Below are 17934 nucleotides of genomic sequence, written 5' to 3' on the forward strand. Positions count from 1 at the left end.
GGTAAGTAGGCTGCCTGAGGTTTAAAATGCCTACGTGTTAAAAATGTAGGATTTTCTGCCACAGCTTTCCCAATCTAATAGCTAACATTTATGCACTGTTCAAAAAATCAAAATGCATTTTATTTTTGATGAGCATGAAAGGCGCAACCCTTTAACAACTACTCAGGTAACAAAGTGTCTTTTTTCTTTCATAAGAGTCAACTGGTAACGTAATGGATCTGCAGGGCAATGTATAACAACTTGTTATACATTGAGTAAGAATCTCTATTCATTCCAACTCTATCGCATAAATCATTTTCTTGTGGAGATGAAAGTGGTGGCTGTGTTATGGGACTGACTGACCTGACTTCAAATAAACATGAATGGCTTCGTGGTTTAGCGTTTGTACCTGCCTTGATATTTGTAAGATCTGGGAGAATATATGGAATCTTCTCTCTGTAACTAGAAGCTAGAAAGAAGGAGTAAGTTAGAGACAGAAGACAGAGGCTGTAACAGAAGATACACTGTGTGACATGTGAAAAGGATCCTGGGGATTTAGCACAACATTATTGAAAGAACATGTGACATAGGTTTCAGACAGACTTGGGCTAATATCCCAGTTAAGCCACTTACTCTGTGAACTTGAACAAGCTGTTTAACCATTCAAACATCAGTTTCCTAATTTTGTAAAATAGGGCTTGTAATGCCTACTTTAAAAATGTACAGCAACAGGGGGAACAACCTAGATGTCGCAGTAGGTAAACACTGTGTTTACCTTCTTCCAACCACATCAAAATTACAACTAATCTACAAAAAAAACCATTATTGAGAATCACCTAAAGTCAAGGTGAACTGAAGCCTTTCTACAAAAGACTTGCAGAAGAAGCCACCTCCAGATTGGTAAGAAGGTCAGAGACGTGGAATGGGCTGGTCCCACACCCAAGTGGAACCATTAAAGATTGGCAGGGTTATTTTGGCTGTGGGGGATCCTCCCCATTCCCTAGAAGGGTGAGAGTTCCCAGCCCCACCCCAGCCCAGGGTTCCAGAGCTGGGGAGAGAAGTCCACATAATTTTTGTTTGTGAAAACCAACAGAGATTGTGACTGAGTGAGACTGAGTACAGCTGCACTCACAGGTGCTTCTCTTAAAGGGACAGGGCATGGACTTACCCACCAACAGAATCAGTCACACTGAGCTCCAGTGCTGGGCAGCAGCTGGAAAGGTGGCAGGGTCAAAAGGTGGGGAATTGATTTGTCTGGCTTGGGACAGGGGCTGGGGAGGCAGCTTTCTCCTGGATGGGGGAGCTGGAGGAGGCCATTGTTTCTTTCTTGAGCCCCACGCCTTCTTGGTGCACGAACACAAGTGGCCATCATTTCTGAATCTCCACTGTTCGTTTGCCCTGCCCTGGAGATTTCAGACCTGGCCCCGCCCAACTTTCAGGCACACCCAGGCTGCTTCCATGGCTTTTTCACTGCCTGCCCTGGCTCAAGATGCAGACTTTTCTAGACTCTCAAATGTTCGGGGAACCCAGACAAGCAGCATCTGGCTTGAGCGTGTCCTACCTCTGGCTGAGCAACCCTAAGCTGGCACTAGTAGCAGCTGGCCTAGGTTTGTGGCTTGGCCTCTCAAGGCATTTGCAAGCACAGCACAGGTGGCAGCCATCTGCAGATTTCTTTCTGGCTCCCGCTGGGTGGCCCTGGGTTGGGTATGGGCTGTGGCTGAAGTAGACGTACAGCGGATCCCCTCCAAGGTGGTCCTGGGGCTGGCAATCTCAGTAGCCAGATTCAAAGTGAGCTGGAGCATCACCCAGTGGTCTCCAAGGAGGACACACTCATGGGGCAGATTGGGCAGGCACCTGAGTCCTGCTGAGGAAGATCCTGTTCTGTAGGATCAGCCCTTGCACAACAACTCTTCCATTGTAGTCAAAGCTAGTTCCTACAACTAGTGAGCCCAAGGGCCAGTCCCTCACTTTGATGTGCAATTATTAATCAAGGCTTAACTATAAGAGGAGGGCACATACAACCCACACGAGGGACACACCAGGAGTGTGTGGCTCAGGTGACCAGAAAGACTGTGTCACCAAAACCTACAGCACACGTACTACATAAGGCCACTACCTAATACATAGAAACAAACACAGGGAGGCAGCCAAAATGGGGAGACAAAGAAACATTTCCCAAATAAAAGAACAGAACAAAGCTCCAGAAAAAACTAAGTGAAATGGAGATAAGCACCCTATCAGATGCAGAGTTCCAAACCCTGGTTATAAGAATGCTCAATGATCTCAGGGAGAACTTCAACAGAGAGACAGGAAGCATAAAAATGGAGAAGGAAACCATAAAAAAGAATGAGTCAGAAATAAAGGATACAATAATGGAAATGAACATATTACAGTAGATTAGAAATGAACATCAACAGTAGATTAGATGAAGCAGAGGATCCAACCAGTAATATAGAAGATAAGGTAGCAGAAAACACCTAACCAGAACGGCAAAAAGAAAAACGAATCCAAAAAATTGAGAAGAGTTTAGGGGGCCTCCAAGACAACATCAAGCATACCAACATTCGCATTATAGGGGTACCAGAAGGAGAAGAGAGAGAGCAAGGAATTGAAAACTTATTTGAAGAAATAATGACAGAAAACTTCCCTAATCTGGTGAAGGAAATAGACATACAAGCCCAGAGAGTCCCAAAGAAGAGAAATCCAAAGAGGCCCACTTCAAGACAGATCATAATTAAAATGCCAAAGGTTAAATACAAAGAGAAAATCTTAAAAGCAGCAAGAAAAAAGCAGTTTAGTGACTTACAAGGGAGCCCCCATAAGACTGTCAGCTGATTTCTCAACAGAAACTTTGCAGGCAAGAAGAGCAGAAAATATTCCAAGTGACAAAAAGCAATGACATAACAACCAAGATTGCTCTACTCAGCAGGGCTGTCATTTAGAATTGAAGGACAGATAAGGAGCTTCCCAGACAAGAAAAAGCTGAAGGAGCTCATCACCACCAAACCAGTATCACAAGGAATCTTAGAGGGAATTCTTTAAGATGGGAGAGGCATTAAGGATGGGTGAAAGGGAAAGAGATTAAGAAGCACAAATTAGTTGTTATACAATAGTCATGGGAATGTAGGGTATAGCACAAGGAATGTAGTCCATAATATGTAATAACTAGGTATGGTGCCAGATAGGTACTAGATCTATCAGGGTGATAGATGAGAATGGAGTTGAGGGCAGGGGGAAAAAGGTGAACGCATTAAGAAATACAAACTGATAGTTAATACAGTATGGCGAATATAATCGACACTGTTGTAAAGATCACGTAAGGTGCCAGATGGGCACTGGACTTATCAGGGAGATCACGTCATAGACTGTGTAGATGCCTGACCAATGCACTGAAGTAGAATAATATTGAATGCCAACTATAACTAAATATATAGCATATATAGTCACGGGATGTGGAGTACAACATAGGGACGATAGGCGATGGTATTGTCACCGTTATATAAGAGGTCAGAGGGGTAGTAGCTCGGTGGGGGGTTATCACTTTATGAGGGGTTTAAATGTCTAACTATTATGTTGCTTTGTACACTTGAAACTATTTTAAAAAATGTATAGCAACCAATGAGATAAAGTGTCCAGCACCATTCACAAAACACAGTAGAGCACTGAGAAAGTGGTACTTCAAATCAAAGGAGCCTTTCCATTCTCCCCTTTTCAACATCCTGCACCGATATAATAAAACATCCTTGCATTTGAATGGTATTTTGCAATTTAAAGCATTTCCACGTGTGGTTTTATTTCACCCTCTTACAGCTCTGGAGAGTTGGCCCAGTCACCGCTGGTGTCTTCTTCATCTTATGAGCAAGAAACCGAGGATTTGGGAGGTGAAGTACTTGCCCCAAATCACATAGCTTTTAAGCAGCAGAGTAAGTTAAAAAAATTACTCAGCCGTATTTGATAAAGTTGACTCTGCAGCTAAGTTTTAGGTTATATAAGAATTCCTGTCACAAGTGCCATAGGAATTACTACCGCATTATGACTATTTTTTAAAATTTTGCTTTCACTAATTATAATAAAAGGAGATCTTTCTAACATGGAGATGTATGTGCCTTCTATACTTATCTTTTATAGTTATGTCTGCTATTTGGGCTATTTCAGCTTGACATTTCTCTGCTTTTCAAATAATACTCTGAAAAAGACTACGAGATCAGAAAAATATTATGGATGCAAAGATGAGAAGAAAGCTTTAGCTTAAAATAAAGGCATGGTAGCTTACACCATAATATTTTCAAGGGCAAATAAAATTCTTTACTTCTGTAGTCTTGCTTATGGCTCATTTGTCTCTATCTGAGAAACAACAAAAGAATCACATGGAGATTTGCAGATGCATCTACTAGGGGAAAAATGCAGGGGTATGAGTGGAAGCATTTTTATTTTCTTATTCTAAAAAGTGAAGTAAAAAAATAAAAGCACTAGGGAACTGAGATTGGAGCAGGAAAAGCAAGTGAAGGAAGGTGGATAACCTTTGATGTCAAGTTGATTTTTTATATCTATGTGGTCCAATTTCAGTTTGAATATTAGCTATGAGATCTTCAGTCCCCTGTTCTACAAGACTAGAACGGTGAAGGCAGAATATTTCAGAGGTTTCTCAAAACTATAATAAAAATCTCTCCTGCCAGATGACCCTTGATAAACTTCAATCTTCCTTTCAGTAAAAAAAAAACTCCCCAAGATGAGCTCAGAAAGGATGATGTTCACCACCATTAAGTCTCCAGTCAGCCATGTTAGGCAGTTGAGAAATTTCATTGAATTTTCTCCTGACTTGGCAGTTTTAGCTGTTTTAGTCAGTAATGCAAATCGAACAGGAGAAGAACTTGGTAGGAGTATGTGATAAACGGGTCTATGTCACGTTAAATATGATTTTGGTTGTAGATAAGTAATATGTAATATTTACCTAATGGTGCAATATATCAAAATTGAGCTTTTGTGAAGGAGTACATCATGAAGTTCATATATTCCACTTCTATTTATGTTGTGCTTATGATTATGGCTTCATAGCAATATATTTCTCAGCAGAACATCAATACGTACAGTTCTTGATACCAGCACTTATACATTGTATTGTGGTATCCTCCTTATATTTTATTATTTTACTCTATCCTTGTGTATGTTAAAAATCTATTTCTGGCCATATGCAGGGTAGCTGAGAAAAATCTTTTAATATCACGGTCAGATGAAGTAAAACTCCAGAGAATGCTAGGATGAGGCAAATCACACTGACAGACAAATCACCCTCAAACTGGAACAGGCAGAGGAGATTACGTGGTTGTTTTTGGATGTCATTCTACTGTGTTAGCCTTGACTTTCTATTGTCTGGTCTATTTTACAACTTTGTAGGGACAGAGGTTAACTTGTAGACTTTTGTCAAATAGAGATGAGAATAATTTCTTTCCATCCCTAAATGTTACAGTTTATCACCCTGTTGGACATTACCAGTTTTATATCTAATCCAATCTTATCTTAATATTGATTCTCAAATAGTCTTTAAATTAGTTTTGATGTCTTACTGATTCCTTCATTAATTACCGAGTTAAATAAAACCTTGACATGCATTCATATTATATTTGCACGAGAGTCATAAGTTCACTGGTATAAATTATACTTTATCAGACGAGCTTGTCCACTTTGCTTTCCCTCAATTATTTTTATATACAGAAGATAGATTAAAATAAAGGCCAAAAGAGGAAACAGTCACAATGAAGAGAGAGAAAGGCCATGTCAACTGTCTTGCCTCAGGATTGAGGAGAGAGGCATCACTCTCCAACAGCCAATGTGCTCCATCATCCCACAGATCTTCTGTCCTGCAGACCATGCCCGGCCAGCCTCATGCGTGTGAGGCCATCATAGCGGCCCAGGGAATCATGCTCAAAGGGCCTGCACTAGAAATTTAATGCGCTGATGCTGCTATCTTGAAATCATTCATATATTAACTTTGATTTTGGCTTTTGTAAATAAAGTGATGGGGAGATAATGGAGCATGTGCCAGGGCCTTAGAGTCCTGAAATTCTGCCACTTATGCATGTCTCCAGGAGTTCTCAATCACCTGTTTTTCCATCTTCCCTTTCCTTCCTTCCCCCCCGGTCCCCCATCCGCCGTCCCCAGTTACAACTGCAATCTCTACCCATGGCAGACGCCTCGGTATGGGCACAGGGAAAGTCAGGTTGGGAACATAACACAGCCCTTGTGCTAAACACAGGGCAGGGGCCCAGGTGCCTGTGCAGATTTGCACCCACTCTGTGAGTATCTTCATGTCTGAGGAAGTGTGGCATTAAATAGCAAATAAAGAACCCGATCACCTTAAGAGAGAGAGAGGCTACCGAATTTTATCATAATGATATGTGCTCAGAGAACAAAATAAATTCTTATAATACCCCAGGAGATTATTTAAGGATCCCATAATAAGTACAGAGAATATACAGAATCATAAATATTATTAAATATGCACTCTCTATCAGTTAATGTAGAAACCCATTAGAATATTCTTTTTGCCCAGAACTTACACACTAGAAATGAAATAAAAACAACCCTCATGCTCACATTTAAACCCAAACTCATAAAACCCAGGTTAGAAATACCTTAAATTTGTTTTTCTAAGGTTTTCATTGATGTTTCCATCCCATGCATTTTATGAAGTTGTGTTTTGACAAGGAAACATTCATCTTCAGGTCAGTTCAATAAGCATATAGAGACAGCACCTACTATATACTAGTCATTTTGCAAGGCATAAGAGTAATACAATAAATAAGTCATAAACCCTATTCTCAAGAAGTTTCAACCCTCTACTCAAGAAAATAGTTCTCAGTATATTTAAATCAGGATGCATTTAGATTTCCATTAATAATTAAATTAGGTGATATACTTCTAGACTACAAACAACAGCATTGGAAGGGCCTTTAGATTCTTAGATATTTAGAATTGGAAAAGTCTCATGCAGTTGAATGAGAAAAGAAACTCGGGAAGCATATGGTATGTGCCCACATCACAGAGAGGAGCAGATACAAGACTAAAGCCTGACTGTTTACCATTGTCCTGGTTCATGGAGAAATCCCCAGTGGTTCTGAATCCCATCTCAAGTGTCCATTCATGTCTGCATCCCTGTGGAAGGTGTACAGTGGTTCACCCTCTGATCAAGGGAAATTTCAAGCACCCAGGACTCCCAAATGTGACAATGGATGGTCTACATTCAAAGTCATCTAGGCACTGAGTCCCCTTTAATCTGTCCTGGTCAAAAGTTTTTCTTCTTTCCACTTCAATTAATCCCTGTTCTATTGCCTCTTCTTTTTCACCATCTGTTCCCGGCTGCATCCTCTCTCCTTCTTGGGAGCAGAAAATGTCAGTCTGCAATCATCGGTATAAATATTATAAATATTTTTGGCTCATACTTAGGACTAGAACAGTTTTGACGATTTAATTTCTGTTTCTCTGTAGATAAGTAGATTGGGGAAAGAAATTAAAAAAAAAAAAGAGCCCCAGAGCATTTTTGAGAGAGCAAAGGGGAATGAAATTTGTCAGGTGATTATTAAGGTATAACCTCACTGCATAATTCTAATGTCCAGATAATTTCTTACCTCGACACTAAACTCCGATATTTAGACATGATTTTCTGTCAGCTATATTGAATTTAAACTGTATTTTTCATAAATCCAATTAATGTAAGACTGAAAAGAGAAAACTGGATATCTGAAAGCCTATGCAAATTAAGTCATGTGTGGAGAAAGGATTGTTGGAACTAATGCATACTAAATTCAATGTATATTCCCAATTATTATTGTACAATCTTCTATTTTGGAAGTCTTTTAGAAGTAGAAAAATCCCACTCATTGGATCTTGTTTGTATCATGTGGTGCAGCATTTTTTTCATTGTTTCTGAGAGAGTGTTCTGTGTGATGTTAATAAGTACTCCAGGACATTTTTATTTATTTATTGTGTGGTGAAACAAGTTTCACATTTTTTTATTAAGTAGAGCTGAATGGATCGTTTTCTATAGGACTTCTTTAACGTGTTGAAATACATTCTGAGAAATTCCACGAGGGGAATAGGGCATGTGATATTTTATGACTTTGTCTTAGAAAATTTGCCCCTTCCCACCTTTTTTCCTGAAGAATACTTATTAGTATATCTCAAAAAACTGTTTTGGAAATTCCAGTCTAATTTAATCCCCTCTTTACACAAAAGACACAAACAAAGTCCAGAAATGGTTAATGGCATACTCGAGAGTAAGAGTCTGTTAGACGGGTGCACAGTGATGAGCTATAATTTTTATATACAGCCTAGTCCTTAAGGGTAAGTCCCAAGTCAGAGACCTGCTGAACATAGTTACCAAATCATCAAGTTAGGAAAACTAACTTTGTGTGTGTGTGTGTGTGATGGAGCAGTTGATTTATATTGCAAAGCTCAGGATAGAGAGCACCGACTTCACGTCTAGAAGATTGATTTATCCTGTCTCTATTATCAGTGTTGACTTGAACAAATCTCTTAACTCACTCATTTTCCCATTTGTGAAACAGAAATCTATGTACGTTCCAGAGATCTTTGAAGTATTAACATCATTTAAAGATAACATCACATCAGAACCATGCCACTGTATCATTTTCCCAAATGCAAAGGCAGCACTTGGTAATTGTTAGGTCAACTGGCAATCAGCAGTGTTACTGTCTGGACAGTACTTGCTTGAAGCCACAATTGCATTTTAATGTCAAGCAACAATAACCAACTTAGTTTTCCAGTGTTTTTCCACTAGTCTTTATACTCTCAAGTCTTTAGCGAGTTTTGACTTTTGGCTCCAAATCATTTCAGGTTTAGGTAGGCAGGTAGAAACAATTGTTAGCTCATTTTCCTAGAACAAAAGGTTAAGCAATTTTCCTAAGGTACATAATATGCCAGCAAATGGACCAGGAACAAAATGTAAGGCTGGGGAACTTTGTCTACTGCTGAACCAAAAGGACTGGTTTGTTTCCTTCCTCAATTCATTATTTAAACTCCTTGTTTTAAGCATTCTGCAAACCCAAGCCAAAGGATTCTGGATATCTCACAGTTTATTCCAGCTTTAACTTTGCTGTTTTCATTTTGTTTCTCAAGCTTTTCACACAATTATAACAGTGGCATGTCTAATTATATGTTATATGTAAAAATCATGGTGATTAACACAATTTACCAAATCATTTTTTTTTTTTTTGGTTGTATGAGTGAAATCTGCAAGTGGTAAACCATGTAGATTAAAAAAACCACACAAAAGATACAAAAACGGAGGGTAAGCGGGGAGGGGGGTGGTAGATGAGGGTAAAGGGGATCAAATATATGGTGATGGAAGGAGAACTGACTCTGGGTAGTGAACACACAGTGGGATTTATAGATGATGTAATACAGAATTGTACACCTGAAATCTATGTAACTTTACTAACAATTGTCACCCCAATAAACTTTAATAAAAACAAAAGATATATGCTTCCAGTACAAAACAAATAGGTTTTAACACATAATTCCCTACTAAAAATACCCATTAATGAATAGTTTTTGGAAGGGAAGCAAAACAGTCAAGAAAAACAGACAGCAGCTTGTATTTTTCTTGCTTGTTCTTTGAAGTAGGAAAAAAGAAAACTTAGTATTCTATAAGAAAAGGAGAGGAAAGATAGTTTTCAGACGGGATTTAAGCCAGAGAGGTCTCTTATGCCCAGGAAGATCAATCAGGGCAAATGAGTTCTCCATGCATTATTACCTAAGGGAAGAGAAAATTGAAGATGAGATTTTTTCCCCCTACTTGTTTGACCTTGCTGCATAAATATGATGTAAAAAATATGTGTGGAATTTGATAGTGTTCTTTTCCATTAGTCAGACCTTGAAACATTTAACTCTTTGAGACTTCAAATTTGGAAGTAAATGACACGATTTCTTCCATGTTTACTCTTATTTGTTCTCATTTAAACATAACTGTATTTGCAATCATGACTTTGATGAAACTCTGATTTGCAGAGAACCTAAATGCTTTCTGCCCTGTAAAAACAAATGCCCAACCCTTGTTGCTGCACTCAAGGATGGCAGTAATAAAAGTGGTTAGAAAATCAATTTAAACTGCATTTGTACTTTACCAAGAAGCCTGTGACACACTGGTAAGAGTTATGCTTTCCAAATATGTGATCTACTTTTATAAGCAACTGAAAACCCTGCAGCTTCAGTCACACTCTCCAAGCAAGAATGAATAACTCCACATCAATCCATTTTCACAATACCTGGCACTTGTAGAATGGGGGAAAGAAATGAGATCAAAAAGATAAACAGCAGTTTGTGAATTCCAGGCTGTTTTGACCTAAGACTGTACTTCATATTTATAAATGAAAACACACATTTTATTCAGTATTCCTTAATGTTTTACAAATCTGAGATTATCATAAACAAAAGAGTATGGAGAAAAATATTTCCTGTCTTATTCATCACTGTAAATCTCATGTTCATCACATTGCTTAACACAAAAGGGGTGCTGTGCAAATGCTTGTGGTATGAGAGAAGGGATAAATGGATGGTTTCAAAGACAGACAAATCCTGTTTTTAATCAAACAGACTCAGATTAAAATAATTTCTAAACATGGAGATTCAGGAGAAAACAGAAAAAGTTACCAAAATATTTTGTTGTGATGCATTCATTATATTTTGTCTAAGTAATAAGGAGCTAAAACATGCCTGTGTTTTTTCCCCAATAATAGTATTGGTATATTTGCTTTTCATATCATGGAAGACTTAAATGGGTCTATTTTTTGAGGTACTCTTTTGCTTATGATTACTTCCAGCTTGTTAAACATTCAGAAAGCAGAGCGGTAGCAATGAAGCAGCTAGACTCCCATCCCTTGGTAATGCAGAAGGTGGGTGGTGGTCAGAAAAAGTTCAAAACTTAGAAATAAAACAAAGGGATTACTGCATGTTCTTTTAATATCATACTAGAGTGTTTTCCAACAGGCCTGCTCAAGGATTATGTAATTCTCTAGAAGAATGCACCTTTATTTAGCTCACTAGTTACTATTGAGTAGGCCCAGTCTCTGTTAAGTTACACGGTAACTTGCAGATTTTTGTCTGATGGAGATGAAAATGAGTATGTATGGGTAGAAAAGAAAACCATAAAAATTAAATTTTATTCCTTTGTAGGATGCTAACCAGTTTTGTCTCTAACCTAGCGATCTCATTTCAGCATTTATTCAGTGCTCTCTATATTCAGTCTTTTGAATTTTCTTAGGACTAGCTTTATCATCATGCTGGTTCCTTCATTAATAAGACAAATAAATCTTTGGCATGTGTTCATTATATACTTGTATGAAAGTCAAGTTTATAATTTGTTAAAAATTAACCTATGACACTTGGCTTGTGTTATCTTGCCAGGACCCTAAGAAGGGAGTCTAGATTTTCTGGGATCCAAAGCTTATATAATTTTTGATCCCTTTATAATCAAAATGATTCAAAAGTACATCTACAAAATTATGAATCAAAGTGAATATTTAGTTAGAATGAAAAAAGAAATCCCAATGAATTACAAGGAAACTATGAGATTTGGTGTCTTTCTCTGAAATCTCTTTAGGCTCTTCACATAGAAACGCTTCCTGATTGCAACCTGGTTTCCCCTCCAAACAAGAATTTTTAACAACCCACTGTAATTTCTAGCAAGTTCCAGGTCTTAGAACAACATATGCAAACTGGGACCTCTTAAGCTTCATTAGCTTCAGAGTAAACCAGCTCTGCTACTGGGTGAGGGAACATTAGCAGGTAAGGAGTTGTGAAGTAAATGGCTGGGAGAAGGAAACCAGAGAACATTTCCCCCCTTATGGACTGGCCCCTTGGGTGGGGCTTGGTGAAGACTCACACTTCCACGTGTCAAGAGATCCAGCCCTGAGTTTGCATTGCAGGGGGAGCATACGGCACCATAATGATACTGGTTAATAAGAAAAACTTTGCATGTTTTTAATCAAATCCCTCCTGCCCAAAGAGCCCCAAAGCTGGAGAAACTAAAAACAGAAGAGAGACAGAGGGGCATCAGGATACATCACATTAGTTTCCACGTAGGTTCTTCAACGTTACTTCTATCCAACCAGGCAGGGGACTGGTGACCTTGAAACTGGGTATAAGAGAAGTTTTAAATTGCAGCAGGTTTGAACCAGATACTTTTAATATGTGAACACAATAGAAGGCTCTGGAACCTGCATGATATTCCATTAAGGGAAAGTAAAGACAGATCCTACAGAGCATGTTTGACATCAGTGACAGAAGGAAAAAAAAAAAGAAACTTTTTTATATTTGCACCCCATAAAGCTTAAACTGCTTTTAATGAATGGAATACATAGATAAAGGCCTTAAATGCTCAATTAATTAACACGATGAGAGAAATGGACAAAACCACACACGTATGTAAGTTTTTACTTGAAACCTGGTTGGCTATTTTCCCTTTCCCCCTTGTTTCTAACAATCGGGGCTGCCTGCAATTAAGATGTTTAGATGTTCGGTGGCAAACTTTTACAGCTGAGAATAATCTAACCAAATACAAATTAGGCCTCTAGTACAAGAGACACTCAAATCCTAAACACAATTTCAAGGATGTTGACTGCAGACAGAAAGTGCAGCAACTACGAAGAAAGGTTAAATATTTAAAGATGTTATCAGTCTAAATGTGATGGTGAGAGATTGATCTGAAATAGGCTCTTTCCCCCCTGGGTATTTAGAAGACTAGGGTAGACTGCTGAGCTAGATTAGGGGTAATCTGGTTTAGATACAGAGAAATAACTAAAAGATCTCAGCAGGTGATGCCTAACTACATGTCACTGCGAAATGACAATGAAGACAAGTGAACATTTTGTAAGCGGTTGCCACTCATTAGAGAACTGGTGGAAAAAGCTAAGACACAATACCCTAATTCTTTATACTCTGTAATAATTGTTACTATTGAAATTTCAAATTCAATTTTATGGCTCCTCCCTCTATTTGAAGTGTTAAATGATTAGAAAACTAAATACCTTAGAAATCATGGAAAACGACTTCTTTTTATCAATGACAAAAAAGATGTTCATAAAATTAGATAACAGGGAAAAATGGATTGAAAGAAAAGGATGAAGGAAACCAACATTTAATTCTATTCACACCAGATACTGAAAATAATGAAAGTTCCCTAATGTTAAGAAATAGATCCTTTTTTTTTTTTTTTTGAGATTACGTGTGATAGTTAATTTTATGTCTACTTGACTAGGCCACAGGATGGTTAAACATTATTTCTGGGTATATTTGTGAGTATTTGCATTGGTAGGCTGAGTGAAAAAGATGGGCCTTCCCAATGTGGGTGGGCATCATCCAATCCCCTAAGGGTCTGAATAGAACAAAAAGTGGAGCGAGGCTGAATTCGTTCGCAGCCTGAGTGTTGCGCTGTGATATCAGTCTTCTCTTGCTGTTAATGCTCCTGGTTCTCAGGCCTTCAGATTCACACTGGAATCTACACCACTGGCTTTTGTGGGTCTCCAGCTTTCAGATTGCATACTGTGGGACTTCTTAGTCAGCATAATTGTGTGAGCCGATACCTTATAATACCTATACCTATACATTTCTCTATCTATCTATCTATCTATCTATCATCTATCAGTATTTAGCTAGCTATATTGCCTGATATGGAAAAATCAAATGGAGTTGGGTTTTCTTGGTCAATTGATCAAATAAAACTATTTGATTCATCTGTTACCTCAGTGCTGTCGTCTACAAACTATGGTTCTTGGGCCAAATCCTTCCAGTCACCTATTTTTGTAAATAAAGTTTTATTGGAACGCAGCCATGTCCATTCATTTACGTATCTTCAATGGCTGCTTTGGTGTAACAATAGGAGCGTTGATTAGTTGAGATACAAAATCTAAAATATTCCCTATCTGGCCCTTTAGAAAAAGAGTTGCTGACCTCTGCCCTAGCACATGCAGAGTAACACTGGTTAGTGATGATAAAAGCTCTGAGGACAATTAGAGGCACAGAAAGCACATTCACATGTGGGATTACTGACTTTCAATGCATGATAAAATACATTCATACACACTTAGCTCCTGAAAAAATTAAGACTAAGTCTAAAATTCATGTCTCAATAATTATCTACTATAATGTCAGTGACATAAGTTTCTAGAGCAGTAGTTGTATAGGGTATATTCCCAAACCTGATGTCCCCTTTTAATTATTGTTTAACCTATTTTAACACATCTGGCACAGAAAGGAGAAAGTGATTTAAATATTATCTGTTTAATTTGCTAACCTTGCTATGCCCTTTTGGAAACAGCTTGTTCAAAGTCCATAGAGATTTGCATACTCAGAATAACCCTTCTGTATCAGTTTTCTAAACTGAATTTCACGACATGCAATTTGGATTTCTCTGAAATAAGCAACCACGGGGGTTTGAAAATTCTAGCACAGATTTATAACAAAATGAAAAAAGGTTGGATACTGTCCAGAAACATGTGATGGCACTCAAAGCAGAATGACATTTGCTCAGCAAAACTGCTGAAGTAATACTTCTCCTTAATACTTTTCCTTTTTGTAATAATTTGTCTTTTTGCAAGCAGATTCTTTCTCACATTCATAGACAATGTAGGGACACCACTTAATAACAGTGAACCATATCAACTGAGCTACTAAAATTAGTAACGATTTTGTTTATAAATAGCTATGCAACTGTATTTTATTCTGTGAACCCTAAAGTGGAGCTCTGGTACTGACCCTCTGTTCACTGACCATTTTTCTCTTGTTTAGGGCATGATTCTCTAAGGGTTAGCTCTTAAATCACTACTATTCTTCACATGTTGGGAATGTGGCGTGCATTTCCAGGAAATATGGATTAGAATGTTCAGGGGTGTGTGTGTGTGTGTGTGTGTGTGTGTGTGTGTGTAGACTGAAAAGTTTCTGCCTCTCTTAAGGTTGTTATATGCCTCATGTGGAGGCATTCCCCAACTTTTAGATGAGAATCTGTGGACTGGAACAATTAACCGGTTGTGAGAAATTATTATTTGCATTTTCACATAGAAGCATCATGCACACATGCTATAGTACTAAAACATTACTGCTTCTATATCTTGAGACAGGAAATCGGGAATAAAAGCGCTTTCTTCTTGTCTTTGTAACAATGACTTTTTTATTTTGAACATAGATGGTCTATTACTTTGAAAATAAAGTAATCAAACCTGAAAAGAATTCCATTAGGTCACTTTGTCCATTTCCTTTGCATCCAGAAAAATATTAATATATCTTACTTAAATTGCTCTGCTATTTTGAAAGCTGTCGCATCCAATCTCCCCTTTGGGGAAAATAGAAGAAATGAGGAGGGGAATATAGAAGTTTGCCTGCCTTGGCTTAGGAGTGAGATCAAGTCAGATGGCATAGACAGACTCAAAGGTTGAGAAGGATTGAAAGAGAGTTTGGAAGATTCGGAAAGATCTGTTTTATGATGTTGCAGCATAGAGAGGAAAGGAACTTTCAGCTTTGGTCAACAGTATAGATGGCAAGTGAGTTACCAAATGCATTAAGTCAGTAGAGATCCATCTGTGAAAGTCAGGATGGGGCTCAGGAGCACAGTTTCCACAGGTTCCTTGTGGCAAACTTTACACCACTTAGCGTAGTCCAAGTGTAGGTATGTGTATACTAGGGGTAGGGTGCTGGTCATAGTGATGGTTTTTTGTGACCTATTTCTCTGGTCTTTGTTCTTCTCGAACTTCTTTGGTCTGAAGTACTCATGGCCTCACTGGGAGTTCTCCTTCAGTCCTCATCTCATTCTCCTTTTGGGTTACTGCACAGACTGCTGGAGTATTCTACGTATGGTCGGGCATCGGTGTTTACACAGAACAGGGAAGTGATAGACAGCATTGTTATTTGGATGCTCTTTCCGGTGGCCCCATAGATATCTGTGCTAAACTTTACAGATATCTGTATTAAACTTTTGACCTCCTAGGGTCTGTGCTTATGATCCCTCTGGAACATCGACTTTTATTGTTGTTGTATTGGAACTGGACAATTCCAATGTATTATGGTTTTGGCATGCACAGGATATGCTGGAATGGAAGTCATAGCTGCCAGGGACCAGCATGCTCTGGGTGCAGTAACGCAAGGGGTAGTTTATGGGAGTTCAAGAACTGGCAATAAAGATAGAAATCATGGGGTCCATATGATGTGAAGAAGTGTTTTATTTGTTGGGTATACAGCTGGCAAGTGGCTACTCTCAGCTCCTTGCTGGTTGCTGGCTGGAGGACACCCTCAGTGCCTTGTCACAAACAAAAAACCCTTTATCTGTTATACTTTCCGTATGTCAAATAATTCTGTGTTGCCGTTGTTCTTTTACAAATGTGTAAATCAAGTCACTTACTGAGATACAGTTAATCAGAAGAAATATTTTAGATACCCTAAGAGCTGAACATTTATTCCAACCATGCTTTTTCTTCAAATTTATTATGGCCAGTTTGTGATTGTCTGGTAAATATATCACCTTGACTTTATCATACCTGTCCATTCCTCTCTTCCTTGTCTTTGCCATTTGGTATCTCTCTCTCTCTCTCCCTCTCTCTCTTTATTATTTTCTATTCTAGTCATTGCTTTCAGAGTCCATCTCTGCTTACCATTTCCCATCCTACTTTTTTTGACAGAAATTTTCTCTTTCCCACACTATACATATAGTTGTTTACTTTTATGGAGTCGTTAACGATTTGATAGTTTTCCCCTTAGAATCAGTAAAGTAAATTAATTAAGACATTTCCTATGAGATTTGGTCAATTTTTTCTTGACTTGAATAATTATAATCTGTATATGTTTCAGCTTCCACTCTGTCATTATTTGTAGCCCTGCAATAAAGATTTCTCAGCGGACTGAAGAAATATGGGAATATGTTCTACACTGTCCAAATGAAACTCCCTCAGGCTCGAGTCACTCAAGACATTTTAGTGGAATGGAAAGTAATTTTAATTAAGATCTTAAGCTTATAAGCATGATGAATCTTTACTTGAAGGAGGAAAAGCATACATAGAATTGCAAATAAAAAGAAGAACTAGATATAGGTTTCTCTTCATCTCTAATCTTGGGATGTGAGTAGATATTTTTGAAGATGAAGCAAAACAAACATAATAAAAATGAATACATCAAAACCATTATCAATGAATAATAATCTCTCATTCATATTTCTAAAAATGCAGAACACCTTGGGAAACTCACACTTGGATCCATATAATATTGCCCAAATCAGGTACATTTCCCTTGTAATTTTTAGAGGTCAGGAATCTCTTGCCACTGGAGCCACAATATACAAATTTCTTTGAGCAAACAAGTACCTACCACTGATGAGGTCTGGCAATTAAGTTCAAGAACTTATTGCAACAATGTTGCTAAACTTTTTTGATATCAGAGGGATTATTCATTATGAATTTGTACCAATTGGACAAACAGTTGACCAATCTTACTATTTGGAAGTGCTGAAAATGTTGCATGAACAAGTTAGATCAAAACAACCTGAACTTTTTGCCAACAATTCATGGCTCTTGCATCATGACAATGCACAAGCTCACACAGCAGTGTTAGTGAGGGATTTTTTTTAGCCAGTAAATAAACAACTGTATTGGGACACCCTCCCTGCTCACCTGATCTGGACCCCAATGACTTCTGTCTTTAACCGAAGATAAAGGAAATATTGAAAGGAAGACATTTTGATGACATTCAGGACATCAGGGGTAATACGATGACAACTCTGATGGCCATTCCAGGAAAAGAGTTCCAAAATTGCTTTGAAGGGTGGACTAGGCGCTGGCATCGGTGCATAGCTTCCCAAGGGGAGTACTTTGAAGGTGACCATAGTGATACTCAGAAATGAGGTATGTAGCACTTTTTCTAGGATGAGTTCGTGAACTTAATTGTCTGAACTCATATGTG

This window comes from Rhinolophus ferrumequinum, chromosome 3 (genome assembly GCF_004115265.2).
Source record: "Rhinolophus ferrumequinum isolate MPI-CBG mRhiFer1 chromosome 3, mRhiFer1_v1.p, whole genome shotgun sequence".
In the NCBI taxonomy this organism is placed as follows: Eukaryota; Metazoa; Chordata; class Mammalia; order Chiroptera; family Rhinolophidae; genus Rhinolophus; species Rhinolophus ferrumequinum.